The sequence below is a fragment of the Neopelma chrysocephalum genome, unplaced genomic scaffold (genome assembly GCF_003984885.1).
Source record: "Neopelma chrysocephalum unplaced genomic scaffold, ASM398488v2 Primary Assembly neopelma1_59, whole genome shotgun sequence".
Lineage (NCBI taxonomy): Eukaryota > Metazoa > Chordata > Aves > Passeriformes > Pipridae > Neopelma > Neopelma chrysocephalum.
Genome location: NW_020897714.1, coordinates 18,951,715 through 18,977,917, shown reverse-complemented (window position 1 = coordinate 18,977,917; position 26,203 = coordinate 18,951,715). Strand labels below are relative to the sequence as shown.

The following is a 26,203-nucleotide window of genomic DNA, read 5'->3' as shown; positions in this document are numbered from 1 at the left end:
CATACATGTCACCCTGCAACACTACCAGGCTCACCAGCTCCAAGGATGAAGTACAAAATAGCAATGCCCAGAGGCAGCTCCCTATGAAAAGTCTGCCCCTTCTCACCCTCCACACATTGTGAGAATGTAACATGCCACGGTGGTGCAGATAATATAAACTATGCTGACATCCACGTGGATTTGCAGGCAATGTGGTAATCTTCCCATAAATCACAGGTGCACTCAGCCTCCACCCTCTGCTATATTCTCTTCAGCCCAGTATTCTGTTTCACACACAAGACAGTTCCTGAAAAAAACAGTAAGCATAAACACTGCTAATCATGCAAATGAGAGGACTCCGAATCTCTACTAGTCAGTCCCAACAGGAACATGTCAGGTTTCCTCATGCCCAGAAAGCAACTGGCAGGTCCTGAAAATCCTAGGGGCTGCCTTCAAATAACTTTTCCCATCTCCAAGAAAGCTGTGAGTGTGCCCCATCCTGTGTTTATGAACCTGTCCTCATCTAGGTCAAGGCCTAAAGACCACAGTCTTTTGTAGCTGACAACTTCATCACATCCTTACTGCTGCAAAGCCCATGAGCTCTCAGCAATCCCACTGAGCTGAAGATCCCCTTTCTCCCATCTCACGCTGACCTGTCAGCAATGAACACGTTAGTCATGGACTAGCATTTGCCAGGGACACACAACTCGCAGAAAACAGAAGCCTCTCTCTTATGTAGTGGCAGGGCTTGTTGCAAGTGTACATCTTGTGCTGAAGGGCAGAGGTGATTCCACAAACAGCTCTGTGAAAGCAGCCTGAAGTTGCTGCTGGTTGTCATGATGAGTTAGTTGTGCTAGATGTCCTCCAGAAGCACAGTTCTGCCTGGGAATAGACAATGACTACTGTTTAGAGGGGGTGAACACATCCTGCCTGAATGAGCTTATTACAACAGTCAGCACGGCTGTCTGGCACGGGGCAGATACCTGCACCAATGTTCTCTTTGCATTGGTGGATAGATTGACAGAAACAGAGATGCCACAAGAAAGGTGATGGTGGGATAGAAGCTCTTTCAGCCAGGATGCAAAAAGGACAAAAACATTTTTGCAGAGCCAGTTGCAAAGTGGAGGGGCTCTCTTTGCTGACATGCTCTGGTTGTGTCAGTGCTGATGCAGAAGAGTGCCCCAGCCTTGCTGTGTACCCTCCACAGGCAGGCCCCTGCACGCCCAGCAGCTCACATGCTGCACATTTGAGGACAAGTATATCCCCAGCAGTGCCAGGTCAGGCACCTTCCTGGGATAAGGGGTCACAGCAATAGATTTACTCCCCTCCCCACCACAGATTAGGCCCACACCTCCAGGAGTAGCTCCAGTTCCTGCATGAACACTACTGCTGATCACTCACTGCACATTGCCATAGCCCCGGTTGCCATATTAATATTTTTGCTTCTGTGCTTTACTTAAAGCCCCCCTACCCTCCAAGCTGCATCTCCCAGATGATGAATGGGAGCCCAGGGACAAGGGCTGATTGCCACAATGCCTGCTGGCTCCCCACCACTTCGAGGGGTGCCAGCCTGCCAGCGGAGCATCTCCCCTTCCTGACTTCCTTCCCTGACACCCTGCACTCCCATCACATCTTGCCAGCACAAGAGGGGCCCCCTGGGGAGGCACAGAGACTGCTCACCCTCTTTCCTAGCTGTTTTATTTCCACCATCTCCTCCTCCCTCTTTGTGGACCCCCTGGTGGCATCTACCCACCAGAGACATCGTGTCTGCCCTGCCCCTGGTGCTCAATATCTGATACCTTGTTTTGAGGGCACTGTCAACCACTTCAGCAGCATTTCCCATCCACCCAGCCCCCCCCCCGAGTCAACAGGCAGTGATTAATCTGTGCAGAAAGAAAAAGGATAGCATGAATGCCAGCTCCCTGTCCTATGTTGTGGACAGGGCATTACCTTCATCCTACAAAGCAAGGGTAAATCTGCCCTTGGCTTGCTTGTGGGTACTTAATTGATAAAGTCAGGTCCTGTCCTGGCAAGGCACCATGCTCTCCTTTCTGTCCATCATCCCTGAGGCAGGGAGCTCCCTGCTTTAACAAAGCCTGATCTCCCAGCGAGCTCTCCTGGGCAGCAGAGGAGATAAAGATCTTCAAAACAGGATTTGAATTGAGTCCTCAGCTTGATGACGTACCACTTATGGAGAAGGCCAGGGTGAATGAACCCTGATCTTTGCTCTCGAAAAGATGCGCCAACAAGTGATGAGGATTTTGGAGAGAAATAATAAGGAGAACAGTAGACAAATCATCTCTTGGAGCATTCCCAAGACAAGCATAACCAGCTCATCTACTTAAGGCCATAACCCTTTTCACTCTCCCTGGAGGTCTCTTGGTGTCTTTTCTTCTTTTGCGTACCCAATCCCTCAGCAAAGTGCACAGCCTCAGCAATCCAGTCTCAGTTGGGTAGTCCAAGAAAGGCCAAACCCTACAGGACCATGCCTTTCTTATCTAAGAGCACAGGCAAGGGCCATCTGGCCCCAGGATGCTTTCTTCAGCAGTGACAAACACTGAGGCTTGGGAAAAAGAAGCAGAACTTGGTCAATCTAGAGATGCCTCCCCAAGTCTCACAGACAAATTGAAAACGGTGGATTTTATGAGTTTGCCAAAATTAACTATGAATTTAAAAAAACGTAAAAATTAATCCTTAAGGATCTTGACCCATATTCACTTTAACTGCCCTTCATAGTTACACACCAGGTGCATTTCTGGTGGGAAGAAAGGGGACTGTAAAAGGCCTATCCATGAAGGAAGAAATTGCTTTGCAGTCCTTCCAATGTGGTGTCACTGTAGGCAGGGAGGAGGGCAGGTCTTTCTTCCCCATGTTCCTCAGCAGGACTGAACAATAATGACCCTGCTAAGTCAGGCCAGTAGCACTTGGATGAGGCATAGGGGTCTTTGTGTAAGACCATTCCCACGTTAACTCATGTCCAATGTGTCCGTAAAACCGGTTAGAGCAAACAGCTTATTGTGAATGTTCACACGTGACGTGACCCACAGTGGACCCTGGGATGTGTCCCCAGCCCGTGAGCACACCAGCCGACCCCACAGGGTGTGCATGTGTGCTGCCTGGCTGCCAGGACGCCTGCCACTGGGGAACTTTCCATCTGAACCAGCTGACAGCTGCTCTCCTGAGTTTCCTGGACACCAATAATGTTTTCCCTTTTCTAATCTCCCCGATGTAAATCCATTCACGACGAGTGCCTAGAGACTTTTAATTCCATCGGCATTAAACTCACTAAAACCTCTATTACCAAAAGCTTTTAGGATTTTCCCCAGAATCTACAAGTCAGGTTCATAACATGACAGAACTCCACCTCTCTAGGGTGTCTGAGAAATTAATTCATGCATTCTAAATGCCAGGATAGCTGGTCATAAAGTATCCCCCTTCCCATCAGTGCACTCCAGTTGCTGGTACAACACAGCCCTTTCCAGGTGCTGAGCTGTCTTTTGAAGCACCCCCAGCAGTCTCAGAAGAGCCCCCACTGTGTAACAGGTGAGAGCAGATCATTTGCCACAGAAAAGCAGTACCAGAGATTCACAGATGCTGTATTAAGAGAGGAAATGGTTTATTGCAGTGGTTCCTTCCTTGCTGCTTTCATGGAGCAAATGGCTGGCACATGCATCACACCACCAGTGTTCCTCAGTACCATAAGTGAGAAGATAGTGTGGTCTCATCTCAGTGCTGCACACAGGCAGGTAACTGTAAAAGCACAGGGATTATCCCTCTACACCTCAGCAGAGAAGGTGACTGGGTGCCAAGACAAGGTGGTGGTGGAGGGGGTCAGACAGCTGTGAGTCAGTGAGTGAGGTTTCTAAATTATACTCCAGAGATGGTGTGTTTATTCTTTGACCCTGGAGGTTCATTGGCTGCTGTTATAGAGCAGAGAGATGCAATCTTTCAATCCCGAAGGTCTTTTTAGGTGCTACAATAGAGTAGTGATGATCGAGTCATCTCCAAAGCCTCGGGGTTGCTGGCACGCAGCATGGGTGATGTCAGTGTCTCTCAGCCCCGACAGTCCCCAGCTCCTGGATTCCAGGAGAGGTGTTGAAGGTGTTGCTTTCACCCCAGAGGTTTGCAGGGGCTGTGGTGATGTCAGCTTTGAAGCTCTGCCAAAGTTCCCTCTGGCCTCACAGCAACTTTGAACCACGTGGAAAGGTGTTATATTGACCCCAGGTCTCTCGGCACTGGGACACAAGCCTGACTGCTCCTACTCTATCCACATCAGCTGCAGTGGGTGTAGCTCCAAGCTACCCACCAAAACGAATCACAGCTCTAAGAAAACAAGAGAGCTCAGATATCCAGCAAAGAGCAACAGGGGAAGACAATCCTCAGTGTTTGTTTTTCTGGCTTAAAAACATTTCCAAGTGCAAGGAGTCACTCTGCTCACACCTCGTGGACTGTCCAGGAGGCAGACATCCTTACAAAGAGTCTGGGATTCATGTGTAGCTACACACGCATTTGTGTGTGTAGCTACACCAAATAGCCAGAAATCAAACAGGCTCAGTTAGCCAAGCTGTTGAAGACCTCAACAACCTATATCATGAACTCAGTAAAAAAAACCCAAAAACTGGGACCATGATCCTGGGTAGGGAAAATGTTGGACAGGGAGGCAGGTGTTTGTATATTCAGGTTCTTACACTGAAGAAAGAAGGAAATAATCAGATAAGGTTTCAGAGCTTCTATGCGCTCAGAGATTTCTCTTCTTCTGTAAGCCCCAGCAGATTTTTAATTCTGGGCTCCAGCTTGGCCTGGCAATTGGAAAGTCTGTGATACCCTGTTATCCTGGTCCTGATTCCCGCATCCATAACTCAGGTGGAAGATGGAAGCATGGGCAATCTCCCAGGAATGTCTGGGAACTTTCCAGATTAGGTTTCTGATCTCGTACAATTTCAAAAGTTTAGGTAGGTTTGCAGCTTTACTGTGGGAGGGCGTGGGGTTTGGTTTCCACCAGAACCGAGTTCAAAGTCAACATGATAATGCCACGTTATGTTAGAAGGGAATCTGAGCCCATTCTTCCCTGACCTTGAGGATGCTCTTGAACATATGTAATGTTACGAAGAGCTAAGACATGAACAGAATATCACTGCTCATGTCCCGGCAGGTAAAGTGTACACTAGGGAAAAACCATTCTAGGTCAGAGAAATGTCCGTGCTGGCTCTCAGGAAACACCTCACCAGATTTTTTGGGGAAGAAGATGGAAAAACATCAAAACAGACAAATGAGAGACAATGTGCTCCTATCTTACTTTTCTCATTTGCTGCTATGATTTGCAGGTCAATATAGGCTCTGAAGAGTGAATCTGAAGGTTCAGATTCAAAAATGGCCTTGTCATTAGTTGAAGCTCATTGGTGTATTCTTGTTCTCCAGAAAACACACAATCCCACTATGAACCTTTCGAAATTGTTGGACCTGGCAAATTCTCATGACTTAGAGCTCTGCAGCGCAACTCTGTGAACCAGAATCCCATGCATTTTAATTTCAGTGTGCATTCCTTCACTCCTATGTGATGAGGAAAGGAAGGACAGATATCCTCATATGTCTCATAATTTTATTTTCTCCCAACATCCACTTCCAGTCCGATGTCTGACACTGACAACCTGTCTCCTCCATGTCTTCACCTGGGGGTGTTCACAGGCTTTCTGTCTCACCTCAGAGGCCCTTCAGTTTTCCAGCATCCCTTCAGAAACAGTCTGACCCAAGTTCAGCATGCAATTCCAAATGAGGCAGCACTACAGGTGTATCAAGAGCCTCACAGCTCTTCCAGAGCACTCTCTACCCACTACCTTTGCATCCAAACAGCTAATTTGCCTGCTCAAGGGCATTACAGCATGAGGCAGAGCTACGAAGAGCTCCCTGACATTCATCCTCACTTTCATTTGGCTGATACCCTTGTTTCAGGACCTTTTGGGTATGTAAAGAGTTTTGATTCTGCCCTGCAACACACATGACTTTGAACATACAGTTCAGTGCTCAGTTTCATTCACCAGAGCACAGCGCATTCATTTAACTTCATTCTCTTTCCCAGGCATTTCTCACAGCCCTTTCTGTCCACAGCCAACTTAAAAACTTTGTCTCATCTGCTGATTTTCATACAGCATATCTCTCCTCCCACCTTTCCCAGTCATTAAACAATAAGGTAAATCACAAGGGATTTAGAAGAGAACCTGAAGGCCACATTAGCCTTTTGCCATGGTGAAACTCGACTGTTTAATCCCCTCATTCTTTCAGTCTCCTACGCAGTTTTTGATCTATGTCAATATTTTGTCTCTCACTGACTACTTAGCTTCTTTAGTAGCTCTTGTGCAGGATCTTTCGAAAGCCTTTTGGAAGTCTAAATATCTTATATCAATTGGTTCTCCTTTATCCACTGCTTTATTGGCACATTCAAAAAGTTGTAGGAGATTAACACGATGCAGTTTTCTCCTGCTGAACCTGTGCTGGATAGGCCCTATCAGACCACAATCTTCCAGATGTCTTCAAGCATTGCTTTTTAATTATCATTCCTACCAGTTTACCAGATACAGATGCAAAGCTTACTGATCTTTAATTCCCCGGATCATCACTGAAGCCTTTTTTTAAATATAGGTACAACATTTGGTGTTCTCCAATTCCCCGAATCAGTAGCTTTTTTTTTTTCACAAGAGATTGCATATTTTTGTTAGCAGCTCAATCACTTAATCTCCTTCCAAAATCTCGGATTTAACCATCTGGACTTGATAACTTATTGTTCAGTGAAAGGAGGGGGAGGTTTTGTGTTGCTTTTTTTTTTTTTCAGTGATTTTTGGGTTTTTTCATGACTGGCTTTGTCCCAGCACCCATTATTCTACCAGCATGTTTTCCAACAGATCCTCATATAAGCAGATATAGGAAAAGAATCTCACAAACACCCTTGGTAGGGACAGCTGATACAAGAGAAATCATAAGAGAATTCAGCTTCCCAGCAACATCCTAAAAATGGAGATACTGAGTCACTTTAAACACAGGAGGTGACTGGAGTTGATCAATGCGAGTTTTCTTGGATAACTTCCACCCTGTTCTGACCAACCAGGCTAGTTTTGCTCATTTGTTTGGGTCTCTTGCTGAATAGTGATTTCCATCTTGACCCCAGAAGATTCAGGGCAGGAACAGTGCTAGCTTGATTATATACAGCCTAAGGTGCAATAAAAAGAAAGTGACCCCGGTGCTGAGGGATGCATGAACCTGGGAGGAGATGAAACCCAGCGAGGATGAAAAGAAGTAAATCAGAAGGTGAGCAGAACAATGCTGGGCTGTTATATCTGGTGATTGCCTTTCAACTGAATCAGCCGCAAGACATGAAATGTAATGGGAAATGCTGGGCAACTCAAATAAGTAGCCCCATTATATGAGTGTTTTTGTGCCGGACTGGTTCTTGATAGCTTGCACCATGCTGGCTGGCTGTAAAAGGCATCAGAGCTAAGATCAGGGCACAGCCTGATGGGCCTGATATGCCACTAACTTCAAGCCACACAGACCACTGGTCCTGCAACAGGGGGTCCGTGGGGAAGCTCAAGATGAGTGAGAAGCACCCACTGTTTTATGTCTCAGTGAACACATCACAGTGAACACACAACCTGCTGTGGGTACATGTTCACCTGTCACCCCATCTGCAAGCCAACACTGGTATTCCAGCTTCTGGAAACCACCACACCCTCATCAAAAGTGACTCTGAGAACATCTGTATGAAATCTACCCAACTCGTGACAGACCTGGCATACCTACCTTATCTGACAGATATGTACTCAAGTATATTTAATAAAAAAGGAAGAGAAATGTCCACAAATCCCTCATCTAAATTGCCGCTGTTCAGTTCTTACAGGACACGTTGATGGGGCATATATAGAAAAAATGCTGCCTCGTGTAGCTTGTTGAATCCATTGCCTGCAGCCATTGTGTACGTGAGGTAATGTGGCCATAAGTTTTCCTGGGGAGCCATTTAAAAACAGGTCTGTGACTTCCTCTAAGACCTTACCAACATCCCTCCAATACAGAGCAAGGCAATTCTCAGCCATGCTGGGCAGCACACTCACTTCCTCTGTCTCCATTGGGCAAGGCTCAGGAGGACAGAGGACATGGGGAGGGGTTTCTCAGCCATTCACCCTTCTCCATATTGGGACCAGAGGAACATGCATAGGAGAAAGCACCTCAAAGCAGGACAATCTCTGGCTGGCTATTCCCTGGATTAAAAAGGTGGATGGAAGATGAGCAGTTCACTGTGAAGAGCTGGTCCTCCTGCCACAGCTTTTCAGATTACATCCCTGACCAGTACAAACATGGTCAGGTCAAACTCTAGTCTGTAATATCAATATAAAGACTTCCACACCACATTGCCACTGCATGGACATGCACTGCTCTCTTTCTGCCTCCCTCAGCACCCCTCTCTTCCTTTGATGCTTCTGCCCTATTTTTCCTCAGGTCTTCCCTCTTTCTCAGACACTTCATCCTCTCCATACTTCTGTGTGTCTCGCAATTTCCCTTCTCTCTTTGACACCTCCCTCCATTGCCTGCAGGTCTCTACCTCCAAGAAGCAAGGCAGGACTTGCATCAGAAGAGGCACAGCAGGGATGAGACAGAGGAGGAAGTAGGGGGAGAAAGAGGTCCTCTTCATCCCCTGAGTTAGCCCAGCACCACTCCCCAGACTGTGACCCAGCCCCACACACCAGATGCAGCCCTACTGAAGGTGCCTGTTTGGGTTGGGATGAAGCAACATGGACACTTGCACAGATGCTGTGCTGCTGCATGCGAGATAAACTAGGCAGGGAGGCAGCTCGAATCCCATCCAGCTCTCCTCTAGCAAGGCTTTATATCATCTCCCTCTCCTCACAGGCACTGGTGTGTCATGTGTGTGTATCTCAGGGCTGTCCTTGGCCAGTCAGTGGTGCTGTGCAGAGGGTGCAAGGGGGAGGTGAAGTGACGGGTGCCAGGGATGGCCAGTTGCCAGTCATGGCCTGTACCAGGGTCCCCTTGGTCCCCTGACACACACACACACAGACAGACACGCGGCGTGGCTGCTCGGGGAGGCCCAGCCAAGAACCCTGTCCTTCACCACTGAATCTCTACTCTGTTTCTGAAGTGACAAGCCACAAACTCCCTTTCTCTTCCCAAACAAACAGAGGCTTGAGTGAATCACTGCCTTGGCCCTGGCACACGGCCCCCTGGTCATTATGGATTCTCCTCCGGCATCCAGCCCGCTGCGAACGACAGCACTCAGCCATGTCAGCAGAGTCCACAGGCTGAACCTCCCTTTCCCCACAACATCCCTCTGTGCAGCCTGAAGCACTGGGCATGCCTTCACATCCCTCCTTTCCATCCCTCTCTTCTCCCCCAGTGTTTGGGCCTATAGCCTGTCCCATGTAAAGGTAGGGGAAACTGAGGCACAGTATGGTGACAAGTGAGAGAGTTCACTACAATTAGGAGTCAGGAGTCCTTAGCAACAAGGTTTGGTAGACAGTGTCACCTCTTGACTCGAACCATCGAAAGTTCATTTTTCTGGGCTTTAAAGTAAAACACTTTGGATTGCTATACCTGATCAACAAATTCTCCTCCTAATCACCAGAAACTTGCACACATCCACACACAAGCATTAGGGGAACCTTTCTGCCCTTTAGCCCCTCAGCTCAAACAAAATTACCTCCCCCAGCAAGACAAGCACCTGAGTGACAGATCTGGAAAAAGTCCCTGCAGCAGAAAAGGGTTTGTACTCATGCTCTATCCCAATGAGCACCTGCTTCAAATGGGGCTGTCTCAGCTTCCGCTCGTGGTGCAGCCCCATTTTCTGCCTACATGATCCTATGAGGAATGGTAACGCCTCTCCCAGGCCACGTGCACTGGCCATGGGGTTATGGAGTGGTCAAGGCTGGAGAACAACATCCTCCTGCTGGGACAATGCTTTCCTCCCCTTCCTCTTTAGCACAATGCCTTCCCTCCTCCAAGCTGGTGCCCTCCTCTCATCCCTGCACACAGGCTTTCCAGAGCAGAGGTGGAAACACAGCTCAAAAACCCTTGGGAGGAGCCAGCCAGAGATGTGACCACCACCCAGAGGACATATTTATCTCTCTAGGATCTCCTTGGACCTGAGGTGGTGCTAGGAGAGACGGAGTTATAGAGAGGTAGGTTTCTGCGTCCCCGTGCATCACTTCTCAAGGCACCTGGGAGACCAGAGCTGTTTTTACTCCTCAGAGGGGAAAGCAGCTGCCTGGTGTGGGACATGGCTTGCTCCCAGACTGTAATGTAACCCTCTTTCAAACTGGCTTGCCTGACAGGAGGGACTGAACCAGACTGGCTGCAGTGTGCAATTACATCTGTCAGATTAGCCAGAGCACACACGATCTGGAGTGTGTGCCAGATGTGGCACACAAACAACACTAGAGCCAGCATCAAGCTAGAGTTGTGCAGACAGATAATACCCAACACAACATAAACCTTGCCAGTACAGAGTTAAGCCAACATTGTTTTCTAAACAAATCTGAAGCAGCAGAGTGAATTCATACTGGATCAGCATTTTCTACCATGTAGCTGCAGCAGTTTTGACCCAGTACCAAGCTCCCTAGAGCTGGATTTATTGTCATGTCCATCCTGTGTCAGTGCCAAAGCCATGTCCCGAGAGGGCTGAGGAATTTAACCAATGCCAAATGACTTCCGAGGCTCCATATGGGAAGAGTTTGCTTTCTGCAAACTCCCCAACAACAAAACTGAGTATGACTGCCTGGGCACACTCCCTGCCAAGCTCCAGCCAAGAGGAAGAGTGATACATCAACAATGCTACAGTCACTCCGTCACCTGCAAGACGCGCGCGCGCGCACACACCATAGGGTGTGAACCACAGGGGAAAAGATCACTTCACAGTATTGTCAGCTGGCAGCAGCATCCAGAAACAATCCCACTGGGGAAAGTCAGCCCTTCCCGAGATTGACCAAAGCTGGTCCTGGCCAGCATGGGAGTCACAAAGGATGAAAAGTGAGGAAGGGATGCTGAAAGAGCGAAAAGTAGGGCTCAGGGTACCCCGAAAGAGGAAGAAAAACACCTTAGTGCCACAAAAGAGAAGTTAAAAGGCAGCAGTTCATGTGGAAGGGTAGGGATTGCGGTGGTTGGACAGGGGGATTGAGGAATTGTAGTTGTGAAGAACTGACAGCAGGGTCCTGTGGTGTCAGCGGGGAGATGCACTGGAACGTGCCCTGGAAGACACCTTCCTTGCCAGCATCACCAGGTGGGGCCTGGGCAGGAGGAGAGCAACACATCACCTCCTTCAGGGGACACCACACCAGCACCACTGCCAGGGCTGCACAGCAACACAGACCCTGCCAGTTTCTTCCCCTCAGAGAAACACAACAGCCCCCAAAATCTGACTCAGAAACCCCTGTTTTTTTCTAGACTCTATGCAGAACCTGAAAGCACAGCCTGGCTGGTTGCAAACTCCCAAACCTCCCCTCTAAAATCCAGTCCTCTGAGGTTGCCCGCTGCCTTGTCAGCAGCTCGTTTCTTTAGGGTCTATGCTGGGGAAAGGCATCTCCAGGCACGTTTGTGCTCCTCGAGGACTGGCAGCACGTCTGGGCCTGCCCAGGCAATGGGAGAAACAGCTGCTCCCACTCCCCTTCCATTCCCACACTGCAGCAGCTCCAGCAGCATGGAGACATGGCATGGAAATAGTGCAGCTGATCTTCCTGCCTTCCCTGCAGAGGAGCTGAGGAAAGGGGCACTGAGGGCAGCCCCGGGCAGCAGGAGGCCCTTTCAGGTGCTCCCAAGAGCTTTGCGCCCCAAAATGGGTCAGGCTCAGCACAGGGCCCCTTCACTGCCTATGCAGGGCACACGGCGTTCCCAGCTTATGAAACACACCGTCTCCAGTAGGAAAACATCCCTTCCAGCTGGAAAGGAGCACCAGGGGACAGCAGTGACAAAGAGCGTGCCCATCATCCTAAAAGCTATGCCAGGCTGGGCTGTGTATTCAGAGGAGGTACCTGGCTAGGAAATGGAGGCCAGTATCTTCCGTGGGGAACTGGAATACCCAAAATATCCATGAGATGAGGAGGGAGGGGGAATTCTCCCCTGCATGCCCCACTCCCAGTAGCATGATGCCCACTCCTGCTCTGCTGCAAGCTGCATCCCTGAGGGGACCCAGGCCAGGGCTGCAGAGCCCAGCCATGCTGCTGGCCAGGCTGCAGCAGAGTCAGCCCGGCCGCCCCTTCTCCCGAGAAATAGGGGAGGTGGAGGAAAATGACGAATGAAGAAGAGCAGACAGGTGTGTGCCAAGGGAGGGATGGGAAAGGGGCGGAATGCACTCAGGACTGCGTGCAGGGGACCTGCAGCGCTTCCCTCGGCTGCTCTGCAAACAACCCCTCCCTGCACGCGCCTGCAGGGCCGCAAGAAAAGGGGCTCAGGGAGGAGGGAGCAGCTCTCCATTGTGGGGAGGGTGCTGATGAAAACCTAGATTTTGTTCACAGCATAGCAGGAACCCCTGCCCTTCCCCTCCCTCACACCTCTGGGGAACAAGCAACAAGAGGGAGAGAAGGAGGGATGAAGAGAGGCGCAGGCAGAGGTGCCGAGGTTGGCTTACCTCACAGTGCCTGCACTGGGGGTGCCCGGGTGCGCGGGAGGTAAATCCGGGGCTCTGCTCTCCTCGGCGAGTGCTGGGCAAGGTCTCTGTTCAGTCACATCAAGGAGTGGCCTGTGAGTAGGTGCTCCAGCTCACCGCTCGATCGAAGCTGCCATGGATTCATTGCGAACGACTTTGCCTTCTGTGAGGAGAGGAGGAAAGGGGAGGGAAAAAAAAAAAGGAAAAAAACCACCAGCTTAAGACTTGGAGGGTAGATTCACTTCTTTCTTAGGTTTCCAATGGCAACTGAATATGCCACAGATGAAGATCCAGGGTGTGTGTGTGCGTGTGAATGTGTGTGCGTGTGGGAGGGACAGAGAGATGCACAGCTGCTGAGTCCACAGGCAGTGTGGGGTGTGAGCTAGTCAGGGCGTATCGGTGATTAGGGGAACAGACAACTGGACACAGGCAGCAGAGCAGACAGACATCCAGATGGAAGGAGACTTAAAGGATAGGAAGAGGTTGGCCGGTATCCTAAGAGCCTGGTTGTCCCACTGCACACAAAAAGGAGAGAGCACCTGACCCAGTGTAGGGTAAGGTGCTGACGGAGCCGCACGAGGAGAAGGTGAAGTGTGCCTACACACACGGCTGCACGCACACAGACACACCACCTCCCAGCCCTGCTCACATCACCCAGGCATGCCCCCCTGCAAGGATGCTGTTCACACTCAGAACACACACGCTGTACACACACACATACACATATTCACACTCACTGGTCTTTTCACACCGCCATGCACCACCTTGTGTACAACCTCTAAAAATTCAGAGTCCCTCTAAAGGATGAGGTGCTTCTCTTCTTCACATTCATCCCGCACCTACAAGGTTGCACATCTCTATTAAGATGCATATGTGATATTTCAGACAACCATCACACAACCACATCAGCTCCACCCAGCCTGTTCCACCACTCGTATGAGTACACAGCAAAAACATTTTTACATGGCACAGCAAATAGCGATCCCTGCACAAATACACACTGAATACCCAAACATATCTACCACACACAAACTCCTGACTCCTCATACGTAACTGTCACTGCACAAACACACAACATTTAATAAGCCCACTCTCATAACAAAGACTATGAACATAAAATATCACGTACACACACACACATCTATATCAGTGCACCAGCAAATCACAACACACACATTTATAAGAAAATTAGAGCACATAAAACATCCTCACGCACTCAGGAACATAAGCAAGCACCACTGGCTGCATATCACAGAAATATAGTCTACTTACGAATTGCCTGCAGCATACAAACTGATCATACCAGATACTGTTACCTACCTAAACTCAGCCCACACAGTGGCATAGCATCCTTCTGCGTCTTAAACGCTAGCCCCAGCAAACACCAGACATATTCTGTCACATGGAAAACACAAATACTCATCAACATCCAACACAGGCAGACAAACACAAACTACACGTGAACCACAGTGAGCCAGCATCATTCACCCAAAAAAATCAAAGACAAGACGTTCTTGAAAACTAGGAAGCTGAAACTAACTTTGGAGACAGCTGTATTCTGTGCAACTGCACGGGTGCACATGCACACACGCACCACTGCCACACCAACTCTGTTTTAACTGCCTCCATCTCTGAGATTTTCCCTTTTTTGCACTTTCTCTAATTCTGCCCATTCTACAATCTCCCATGTATCTGTCCGCTGACACATGTTGCAGCTCCTGAGGGCGAAGTCTCCGAAGCAGAAATCCTGGAAAAGCATACACATTCATCCCTTCTCCTACCCTCCGTTCTGGTGTTAGGTGTGCATAATTTGCATGCAAAGAAGAGTGCACAGTCCCCCCTGTCCCGAGTGCTCTGAAATTGGCTGATAGGGACATCAGGGGATGTGACTGCAAAACCTAAGCATAGTGAAGATGCACATAGACCTGTATGGGAAGCAGAGATTTGGCCAGGAAGGCACCAGCTTCCCCCAGGCCTGAGGAAAGACAAGGAGATACACAATGTCGGTAAGAAGGAGCAAGGGAATGAGGGGAGATCGGCCTGGCACCAGGGACAGCACAGCAAGCACTCTGCCAGGCTTGTTTAACAAGCTCAGTAGTGTCACAGCACGATGCTGCTAGCGGTGACGGACAACAACCAGGGTTCGACATCAGGACAAGCAAGTGTACCTGTGTGCCCCTGGGAAATCAGAGAGGCATGGGAAAGCATGGGGTTTCCAGGGGGGAAGAGCAACTGGGTGTGCATGCAACAGCAGGTATGTGGTGGAGGGGTCCATAGCTGTCCTGGGATCACTGGAGCAGTGGTGGCACAGATACAAAAGGAAGAGCTTACAGACAGGAAGGCATGGCATGACACAGGCAATGCAGGGGTTGTTGCAGTTGGGTCTAGCCCCAGCCACATGGAGGAAATATGGAAGGAGTCCCAAAAGCTCTTGTCCTGTGTTATTGGACAGGCATGGGCTTTGAGCACATACGGATACACCTCAGTGTAGGTCAGTGGAGCATACATTGCAATAGCCTCTTTCAGGGGCTCCCTGCCCTCACACATATTGCGTGCCCCAGCACCCTGCTTCCATAGTCCTTCACCAAACACTCTCAGCATGCAACTACACCTTCCCCACCGTTGCTCAGGCATGCCGACTCTCCACAACCAAAAGCCACCTACTTCCCACCTTTCCCCAGAGCACTCCCACCTTCCCATGCATGCACCACATGCACGTTCATGCAGCAGCATGAGAGGAGCCAGAAGAAACATGTGGGGAAGCCTCCACCACCACCTCAACCCCCCCAAAACACCTCCTTCTCCCCTCTGCCTCCACTGCTGCCACCACCATTCACTTTTCTGAAGTGCTTTGAAGGAGTAAAAATTTTCTCTCTCTCTCAGCCAAACCTGGCCCGTGCACCCAGGCAATTTCAGCTTGCTAGGAACATTGGCTCCTCGGCACTGTGCTCAATTGTACCTGCATGCCGCTTCCCACAAACATCCATTGTGCATTACAGGAGATGAATAATTCATGCTGAAAGGGGACAAGAGAGACTCTTTTGGGTCTCAGTAAGGCATGTGTATAGAGCAGAATGGAGATGGAGTTGCCTCATTTGGTCAAACCTAACAGATGCTGCCAAACCTGGAAAAGTCACTATGGCCTGAAATGCCACTTGGGTTAAAGTATGGTCATGAGGGCAATTCAAAGAGGCATTTGGACTCAGAAATTCTAATAGTGGCTGAGAAGTAACACAACGGTGTTGGGCATGGATAGGCAAGGAGGATCTTCATCTCTGAGACACTTAGCACTGACCTAAGCAGCTGAAGAGAGCCACTAGCAGAAAAAGTAACCACCATCCTAAACTAACCTCCAAACCATCTGCTCCTGTGCTTCAGAGGCATGGAAGAAGTACCATGACTGGCTAAACAAAGGAAAAGGGATAGCAAAAGCATGGCAAACAGGACCTGAGTGATATGCATATGTAAGTTTGTATGAGTGCATTGGTGTGGTATTCATGTTGCTCATCTCAAAGGGATGTGTTTTGCCTCGCCTTCACATTCCAGTTTTGTGCTGGCATGCAGGGAGATCTGGAAGACACAAACATACAGGTGTCTGTCAACATATCCCTGAGTGAGTCCATCTGCCTGGGATAGGGCTGAAAGGGGGTAACATGGACAATATGGTGCCATGTGCGCACATGGGTGTGCAGGAATGTGTGGCCTGTGGTGAGCATCTGTGTGTTGGCGTTGTGCATGTGCCTGCTGTGGGCAGTGGACACCAGGCATCGGTGTCTAGGATGTGCATGTGTACATGTGTGCATCAAGTGCTGTACTGCAGGGTGAACAGCGTCTGTGTGCGTGAATCTGCTCTTTGCTGAAAACAGCAGTGCATTTGTGAGGTGTCACAGGGAGCAATGTGTCCTCTGTGGGTTGTCTTGTGTGTGTGGCAGCATTTACTCTTTTGTGTGACACCAGTGTGTTACTGCACACATGCAGAGTGAGCATCCTTTTGAAAGCAATGCTGTGCACCAGCACAAAACTTTGGAAAGTGTGCATGTGCTGCATGCACCCCTGGGAGCATACAGGTTTGCAGGGATGGGATCTCCTCTCTGGGTGGAACAGCCCATCTGGCTCCTGCACTGCATCTCCTCCTGATCTCTGCTTTTCCTTTCTCGCCTTCCCTCAGGTCCCTTTGCTGACTGGCAGCAGCATGCTCTGCCCTGGGAACTAACTCCCACACACCATATAGCGAGGGAACTCCTTTCTTTGCAGTTCCCTGGTATTTTCCAGTACCAAGAGCCAGAAAGAGGAAAAAAAACCTCACTGGGCAACCAGAACCGGACCTATTCCCTTTCCATGTCCTTGTCATCTTTTTCTAACCCCCAGGTACAGCATCACAAACTCACAGACCTTCACCCAAAGCCACAAACTTTCACCCCCAACCTCCCCAAGCACTACAAACCAGACTCACATCTTGCATCGAAGCCATGGGCCATCTCAAGCTGACATACCTCAGGTAAGGCAACTCAAGGTAAGAGAGTTAGAACAGTCCCTATAGATGGAGTAGAGAGAGGCTGCTGCAGCTGCAACAATACCTGCCTGACTCTCAGCTCCCCAGCCAGAATCACCCACAGCTGGGGTTGGTGTAAGAAATGTTGTGCATTAATTGCAGTCAGCACAGCTCAAACTCACCCCTCTGGAGCCAAAGCAACATGTCTTAGATGCTCTGTCATTGCTCCCATAAGAAGGCTAAATCTTTGGCCAGATCCTGCATGTACTGAGCAATTTTCAGGCTAGGTTCCAAAGCATGGAGTCTGCCCAGTTGGAGCACCTCCTGGGGCAGTGGGACTTGAGCAAGATGAAAACCCCAAAGATATATCTTTATTCCTTTAACCAGTTCTCTAGATCACTACCTTCCTCCCAAACACCTCTACTTGTTTGTTCTGGGGCTGATGTAAAGTACTCAACTCCCTAAACTGAAATGTGAACAACTGGCCTCCATTTCAGGCTTTGCTTTTGCCCTATATCCCACTTCACACCTATTCCCTCTGGAAAACAAAACTAGTACACAGTAGCCATTTGTGAAAATATGCACACCTTCCCTATAAGACTTCATGGGTTCCCAGAAAGACCCAGTTTCATCCAGGCCCAGGAATATACAGTTTTGCCTTGAAATGCAGCCTAACACTTAAACATCATCTGTTTTTCCTCAACTGCAATCCTGGATCTGTGGTATTACCAAACTTCACCCAATCCAGATACTGAAAGCCTAGCCTCTAAGCTCTATTTTGGCCCCTTTAATTTGTCTCCAGGTTTCTTCTGAACCCAGCCTTTCACCCTACACATAAGAGTGCTCAGTGCCAGATCTCTTCCCTGATGTTTTCTCCACAATGTACAATAAGACAGACTGGGAAACTCTGGCTCTCGGACCCACTGTGTAGCAGCAGTCATGACCCACAGTGCAGGTGTCCAGGAGACAGGTCAGGATCTTGCTGGGGTTTTTTCCCTAGAGAGGAGTCCTGCTCATGGCTAACACAGTTTGGGTGACCTTTTCACTGCTGGCAATCACAACCAGAAAAATAGCTCTTTGTCGTGGTATTTAAATGCCCGCCACAAAAAGCACAAAGCCAGTCTCAAAGCCTGTTTGGGGCTCTCCCCTGTGCAGCACCACAGCATTGCTACTTCATTCACCCCATTTCTTCCCTCACATTGAGGTCTTTCCCTCCAGCCCTCTTCAGCTTCATGAGCAGCTCCTGCCGATGCCTTTCCTGCATCCTGCCCTGCAGCTCCACTAGCTTTCCAGGCCCCACCAGGCATGCAGAGAGTGAGCCCCTGATTACCATTCAAGCTGGATTCTCATTAGGCAGAAATGCCCCTCCAGGAGATCCATTAACAGTCCATAAGGTTAACTTAATCCAGCCAGTCTTGTGTGGTCTCTGCCCAAATTCCCTATTACATTAACAATCTTGAGCTTTAATTAGCATGTGAGGCAGAGGTGGCATTATTAATGGAGATAATATGGAGCATTAGGAATAAACAGGCCAGGCTGTCTCTCCCCCACCATGCATGCAAATCCTCTTCTGTGCAGAAACAGCATGACCTTCCCCCATTGGCAGCACATGCTGAGGGGCTGGGGTGCCCCAGACTGGAGACAAACCCTGAGGCGTACGGTTAGGCTGGGACAGGAGGACGATGGAAAGGAAACGAGATCCCAGAGAGACCATTCATATGCTTGGGAGAAGAGGGGCTGCTAATGGGAAGACTACAGTGTGGCAAGTCCTGTGAGGGAAATCCTTTCACTGGGAAGGAGCAGTCACGTCTCTGGCTAATCCAGCCATCCCATCTTTCTGGGAGGCTTGGGAAAGCAAGGGCAAGGTTATGTGAATCTCTATTCCCTTGCATGCTCGATTCACGCTGCTGTATGTGTGCACGTAGGATAACACAATGGGTGTATGCACTTGAACACTGCATGCAAGGAGGGGCTGCCTGTCTGATGGGGAACAGGCTGTAGGAACTGGCTGCAGCTGGGAAAGATGCTCCTCTTGAATCTCCTTTCTGAGTCCCAGTATGCTGAGAATACAGGACAGGACAGAGGGAGTTCAGGTGAAGGAGAGAAGCAGTCACTTGTGGGACCAAAGAACAAATGGATGGGGGCTCCTACTTGGTGCAGATTGAAGGTGGTAGGGAAGGGACAAGTCCCTTCTGGGACAGGCTGGTGGCTGGCTGCACGGGTAGCCGGTCAAATCAGCTTGGTCATCACAGGTGAAGGGGCAGCCTGGCGCAAACCCTCTCCCAACCCAGGCAGAGACAGCTGTTCCCTGGGGAGAAGACACCCTGGGTAGAGGAGGGGAAGACTGATGCTGCCAGCAGCACCGAGGGGCTGGGGGAGCAAAGGGCACAAACTGGTCAGGGAGATACACTGTGCCTCAGCTGTGCAAGGAGAGATCGTAAGTCTGACACTTTCTTCTAATATATGAACTTGCAAAACCATAAGACAAAACAGGGGAGGAGGGAAGCAGAAAAACCAAGCCAAGGAAGCAGAGCCTAATGACAGGACCTCTGGACTGCTAATTCACACCTCCAGCAGCAGCCAGCAGGCTGAGGACGAAGAGAGAAGCTTGCCTTGGGGACCTGCAACAGCATGGAATGGCATCCTGGCTTGTTCCTGAGGCCTGACCTGTTCTATTCCAGCTGTACATACCTCCACTGTGATCAGTGTGTCCCTCCAGGCTTTGAGGAAGGGCTTGCACTGGGGGCAACCATCCCTGAAGCACAGGGTGATATCCCTGTGCCTGGGCCCTGGAGCACCAGACCAGTGCTAAGTATCCTTGCTTAGTGCAGAGCAGTGCCTCAGGCCAGGCTGCTCTCTCCCGGGACTGCACTCAGCATCAGCCCAGCTGCCTTCACATGCCCAGAGGCACAGCAGGCAAAGATGGAGGCCCTGAGCAGAGCCCAGCTCTTCCACTTTGCAGCACAGCAAGCTCCCACTCCCCCAGGCCCACCAGCCAGCCCCTGCCAAATCCATTTGTCCAATCTTGCGCTTTCTACTAATCCTGTTGAGCCATCCTTTAAGTTGCTCTGAGGCAGAGATAGAAAATAAAAAGATGCCTTAAGAAGCTTCCCCTGACCTTGCTCAATTCAAGATAAAGGGCTTTGATTTAAAAAATTACAGTGGGGTCTGTCACTGATCCATTGCGTGGATTAAAGGAAAACAAACAGAGACACAGGATGCAGCTGGTGCTAGGTGAGCAGACAGAGATGGAAAGAAAGGTTACAACCAGCTTGGGGGAGGAGGCAAAACAAAAGAAAGGACTGAAAGTGAGAGGGGAGAAAGAAGAAATAACTTCTCCCTCGCCATTTCCACACTTGAGTATATGTGGAAAAGCTTTGTACGCACACAATGTTATATAACATGTCCCTCCACCTTCCTTGGTCTGTAAGGAAAAGCGAGGCAGTAGCACATTCCCATGGTGTGACCAGGCTGGGAGCAGGGTACTGGGACTAGGGAAGAGCTCCTTGCCCTGTGAGAGGCTCACAATGGGGGACTTGACTGAAATCTCAAATTATAAGTGCCTGCTAGAGAGCTCGTCATTACTATCTCTCTGTCTGATGTTTTTCAGGCCTTTCTGCCTTCACCCCTTAACCCTTCCTTCACACCAGACCTCTCCCCTCATCTCCTCCCCTTCTTGTCAGTGCTGTCCCTCATTGTCTCTGCGGCCTGTCCTCGCCCAGGTCACATTTGACTGCATCTGAAGAGACTTCCCACCACTTCCCTCAGTCCCATACAGCCACTAGTTCAAAGGTTACTCAAAACAGTTTTCCTTTGTAGGAAATGTCATAAGGACTACTGAGGGCACCTTCTTCTTTCCCTGTACCCTCCAATATTTGTTGCACCCCACCAGGGCCTTTTACTCCTTGGCATGAGCCTGTTTTTTCCCTCTGAACCTATTCGGTTGAAGACCACTCACAAGATGGCTGATGTTCATTTTCATTCGTCTTTTACAGGTATGTTAACCAGAAAAGGAAGGTTAGAGATAAACAATGATAAACAATGCTGGAAAAATGGTAACAACAAATGAGGAGAAGGCTGAGGTACTCAACAACCTTTTTTGTCTCAGTCTTCAATGGCAACATCTCTTCCCACACCTCTTGAGTGGATGGACAGCAGGATGGGGACTGGGGGAGCAAAGTGCTTCCACTGTAAGTAAAGTTCAGGTTCATGACCCCCTGAACGCAAATAAGTCTGTGAAGCCTGACAAGATGCATCCTAGAGTCCTGAAGGAATTGGCTGATATAGTTGCCAAGCTACTCTCCATGACATCTGAAAAGTCATGGCACGAAGATGAAGTCCCAGGTGACTAGGAAAAAGGGAAACATTGTACCCATCTTTATAAAGGGTAGAAAGGAGAGCCTGGGAAACTAACAAACTGTCAGTGTCACCTCTGTGCCTGGGAAGATCATGGAAGATCCCCTTCCTATTTTTCAAGCCTCATAAGAGCCTGCCCAGTTCTGCCTTGATGGCCAAGGGCACCCTCAACTGGTTTCAGAATTTTTGCCCAGCTTCTTCATCTCCTCCTACCCCATGCCAGTGCAGCTGACTGAAATGTTTTCCCCTGCGTGGGAACCTGGGTGCAACTCATTGCTGTGATGTGCTTCCCACCTAGCAATGCCCCATGTCCTGTTCTAAAAGCTACACCACTGTAGCCAAGAAAGAGGCAGCTGACAGATGCAGAAAGATGAAAGGTTAAGGGGTGCTGGAAAAGAGACAGCAGAGACCATAAAGTGAGACAGGTCTATAAAACCACAGATGACACAGGAAGAGTAGAGGAGAGAGGTGTTAACTGTATGTTCCCACTCAAAAATCAAGGGTCAGGATATGTATTCAGAAAGTTACAGGTTCAAGACAAACTGCATGTTTATGCTGCAGAAGTTCCTACCATGAGATTCTGAGGACCCTAACTTTACCCAATTCCAAAAATTAGCTGGATGAATTCAGGGAAGAAACAAATCCATTGACAACTATGAAGTGTACAACAGATCTTCTAGCACCAGGTCCCTCAGACACACATCGCTGGAGGCTGAAAGAGTGTTCAGAGGAAGTGATGTTACATGGTTTTCCTGTCTGTATGCCCTTCCCTCTTCAACCCACAGTTGGAGATACTGCACTGGAAGGATCTCAGACCTGGCTCAGTAGGGTCCTTTTGATATTCCTGTGGCTTTCCAAAGCCAGACTGACCCATAAGTCATGGACAAAGAGTAGGTCTGAGTAATAGTATCGTTTTGGTGCATTACATCGTTTTGGAGATGGACAGACAAGGGAGCAAAACACAGAGCCCATTCCAAGAAGGATTTCTCTTCCTTCTACCTAAAGCTTGAAGGAGGTCTGAGGTCATTTAAACCAGTCATTCCATACAGATCCTTGCTAGGAATAACATCTCTGCTTGAGCCCTAGCCCACTTGATGCCTCATTTCAGACTTTTTTAAGACCAAATCCCCTTTGCCTGTTGATAAACACAGAGCTTTTTCAGCAAACCATCTGTAACAGGTCTAACCCCCTTGAATTCCCTTCCATTTCCATGACCTGTCTATCACACTATTCATGGCAGCCTCTCCACACTAATCCTTTTATTATGATCTCACTCAATTTTCCTGGCCTATGACTGCAATGAGGAAAAAAAGGAGGGGTATTAATCCTTCTGACCTTGTTGTCCCAATTCTGTACCATCTGTGATTAGGAATTTAGAGGAGGGAAGTCTGATCCTTCTGACCCCACTGTCAACCCCTTGCTTTGAGAGGTTCAGTCTGTACTGTCCTAAAAATTTGTAGCAAAGCCCCTTTTCACCCACAGGCACTTCCTACAAGACTGCTTCCTAGACTACCTCTCGAGCCAGAGGTGGAGAGATGGAGGGGAATAATGTCCTCCACCTTCATCAGACTCTGTTTACTCATTCCTCCTGTATCACCTCTCTGCTCCCTCAACAACAGTAGGTTCTTCCCAGCCATGAGACAGGGAATCAATAAAAGGTGAAAGACAATCAAACATGTCTCAATATTTCCCTGGTAATGCTGCATATAAAGAAGAGGCCTTGTAGATCACTCCACTTCCACCATTGGCAGAGTCTAGCTTGTTCCTTTCACCCCTTTTCACCACCACGTTTCCTTGCAACAAGCAGTCGTGTCTCCATAAACCTGCCACACTATTTCATAGTTGGTCTAAGCACTCACAACAGGAAGCTTGCATGTATCCTTAAGAGACAGACAAATATTCTCCTCTCAGCTTCATCCCATACCTCTGACTTTGCCCATTTTTTGCCATCTTAAACAGTGTCTTCCTTTCCTTGGTGTTTACAGCCCTCAAATACATCTTAACTGTTACATATCATCATTTAGTCAAGCTCTACATATTTTGTTCTTTTATTGTCTCCTCATAAATAAGTACTTTCAGCCCTTTCATAACTTTCATTGCTTTTCTCTGAATTCCTTCCAGTTTATCACCCTCCTTCAGCTAGTATAGCACTCAGGTTTGAATGCCAGATTTTCCAGACTGGTCTCACTTGGGAAAAACATGAATTTAGTCTCCCTTGTGCTTCAAGGCTTGATATTTCTGGATGTACTTGAGTACATGGATGCCAGGAAAGCTAGCTCACCTCATATATGTGGTACCAGGTAATACAACTCAAGGCTATCTCCCTAGGGAGACGAAGAAGCAGTTTCATGAGGGATGGGGAGAAGAAGATACATGGGCAGGTAGGACAGATATCCTGCAGCTGAACAAGGAGCACAACTACAAACACACTTATATACTCACGGACCTCAAGAAAAGACATCAAGCCCAAGAGATGGAAAGGTGAATACACACACGCACACGTACACACCTGCTCACTCCATGAATAAATCCACATACAATTACCTGCATCACGCACAGGCACGTACACAAGTGCACACGGGAACACATGGATAATACAGATGAGGCAGGAATGACATACATGTGCATGCAGACTTTGGGCAAGCACACACGATCTGTACATACAAAAGGACAGGACAGACCAATTCTAGCACAAAATGGTGCTTTCCCTGTTCACAAACATACATGCATAAACCAATGCTCCCAGAGGAAAGATAGCTTATGGAGTCTCATAGTAACCTAAAAATACACAGGCAGTTCTGACCCATCTGGTCTACAGATTGAGCCCATAAGCCATAGAAAGAATGAATACAAACATATGACACCTTGCTTTAAGACAACTGGTATCACATACATCATACTGAGGCAGAGTCTTCGTATCTACAGCACCTTCCATGGTGATTACCTTGTCACCAAAACTATTCAGAAGTGAGGTGAGAGCTGAGGAGCATAGAGGGGAAGAAAGGGACTCCCCACAGGGTAGTTGTGGCAGAGCTAGGGATCCCTCCTCCTACTTTGTGACCCCCCTCCCTGTGTCATGTCACTGATGATCCTTCTTCACAACTGTATTTGCTCCATCTCTCTGCTATCAGACTGGCTGCTATAAGGCACCATGTAGCCACTGAGACTACCCAAACCAGTGCTGCCCAGGAACCTTTAAAGACTCCCCTGCAAGAAACAACATCTGGAGATGAAATCCATTGTCTTCATCTCAACCTGACTCCTGGTAGCCTGTTTCCCACCTCTTAAATACCATGGAAAGAGTGACAACTGCCCTTCCCTCCTTCTGTACCTCAGCTGGTCAGCTGGAACTGGGTTTCCTCTTGGCTTATGAGTGTTGAGAAAATGAGGTCATTTCTCCTCAGTGACAGAAAATTATTTGGTGAGGAAAACAGTTCATCTCAGGCAATGACTAGGTACCCCTGAGGTACCCGGGAGACCTTAAAGAGGAGGTCAGGGAATGGCAAAGAAAGGCACCAGCTGGGGAGCACAGGAAAGCCAGGGCACAAATGCAGCTCTGATAAAGTGAAGCTGTAGCTGCTGCCAGACCATCCCACTGCTGAAGCAAACACAACAGCAGTCCCACAGTCATTGTCACCTCCAAAATGCCAAGTTTGACTCATTTGGGGCTTTAAATACAGCATTCATCTGGTTCACAGCTGTGAGAAACCCATCCTGACCCAGCACAGAGAAAGGGCTGGAGGTGGGTCACAGCCCCTTTGTCTGCTCTCTGAGTTTTGCACCCTCCTCTTCCAGCCCATAAAAAGGATTTCAACCTCCCTCCCTGGTGAGGGAAGTGGCTCCCATGTGTTCAGTAGCTCTCTCCATGCTCTCCTTCACCCCTCTTCCCACATGGAAAGGCACTGGGGGACACTGAGCTCTCCCCCCTCAGAACTGCTCAAGCACCCACTGTAACAGCATCAGGATCAACCTGGACAATACCCACTGGCAGAACCTGCAGAGCTGTCAAGGAAACTCCAGCCTTCCCCATAGGTGCTGGCAGCCCGGGGATCCATCACTGTTCAGGACAGCTCTGCTCTTCCATGGAGGAAAAAAGCAAAAGATCCCCTGTTCCCAGAAAAAGTGGATATTTTGCTGGAGCACATTTGCTCTGCACCTAAGCTGCTCTGTCCCACTCTGGTGCCCAGGTGTGGGTGAGGACTGCAAGTGTTTTTTGTGGTCATCACATCCCTTTACCAGAGCAGGGCACCCCTCATCAGTTCACAAGAGTGTGAGGACACAGGTGTTCCCTGCATGTCTTCTGCCCTACCCCACACTAATAAAAGAAATAACTTAGCCCAGGCCCACGCACAGGACCAAGGGAAAAAAAAACATTGTATTTGGGATGAGGGAGAGAGCAGCCAGGTGTCTCTCCTGCAGCAAATGTGCTGATATTTTCTGACACAACTGATAACAGCACTGGAAGGTTTCAACAGGCCTTGATGTGACCACTAACTTTTTTCCCAGGTGGGTAGTGCTCTCCACCACTCTTCAGCAGGGTCAGATGAGGCAGCTGCACTCTGCCTGGAGCTGCATCTGGCTTCTGACATGACCCAGGTAAGAACAAACATCACAGACATCATCACAGCTATGCTTCCCTCCCTTCTGCCTTCCCCGTGATTTTCACCTTTCCGATTTTAACTGCAATCTGCCCCCCCCCCCCGCAAAAACTACACCTCCCAATGCCCCCCTTTCCCAAG

The 26,203-nt window shown here is 49.0% G+C and overlaps 1 long non-coding RNA gene across 1 annotated transcript in view; it reads right to left on the bottom strand.

The window, feature by feature from the left end:
- Window positions 1-26,203, bottom strand: part of LOC113966066 — a 49,336-nt gene that overhangs the window by 20,291 nt on the left and 2,842 nt on the right. Inside the window, exon 2 of the long non-coding RNA XR_003533699.1 lies at window positions 12,599-12,779. This is a non-coding gene — a long non-coding RNA (uncharacterized LOC113966066). The remainder of the gene's footprint in view (window positions 1-12,598; window positions 12,780-26,203) is intronic.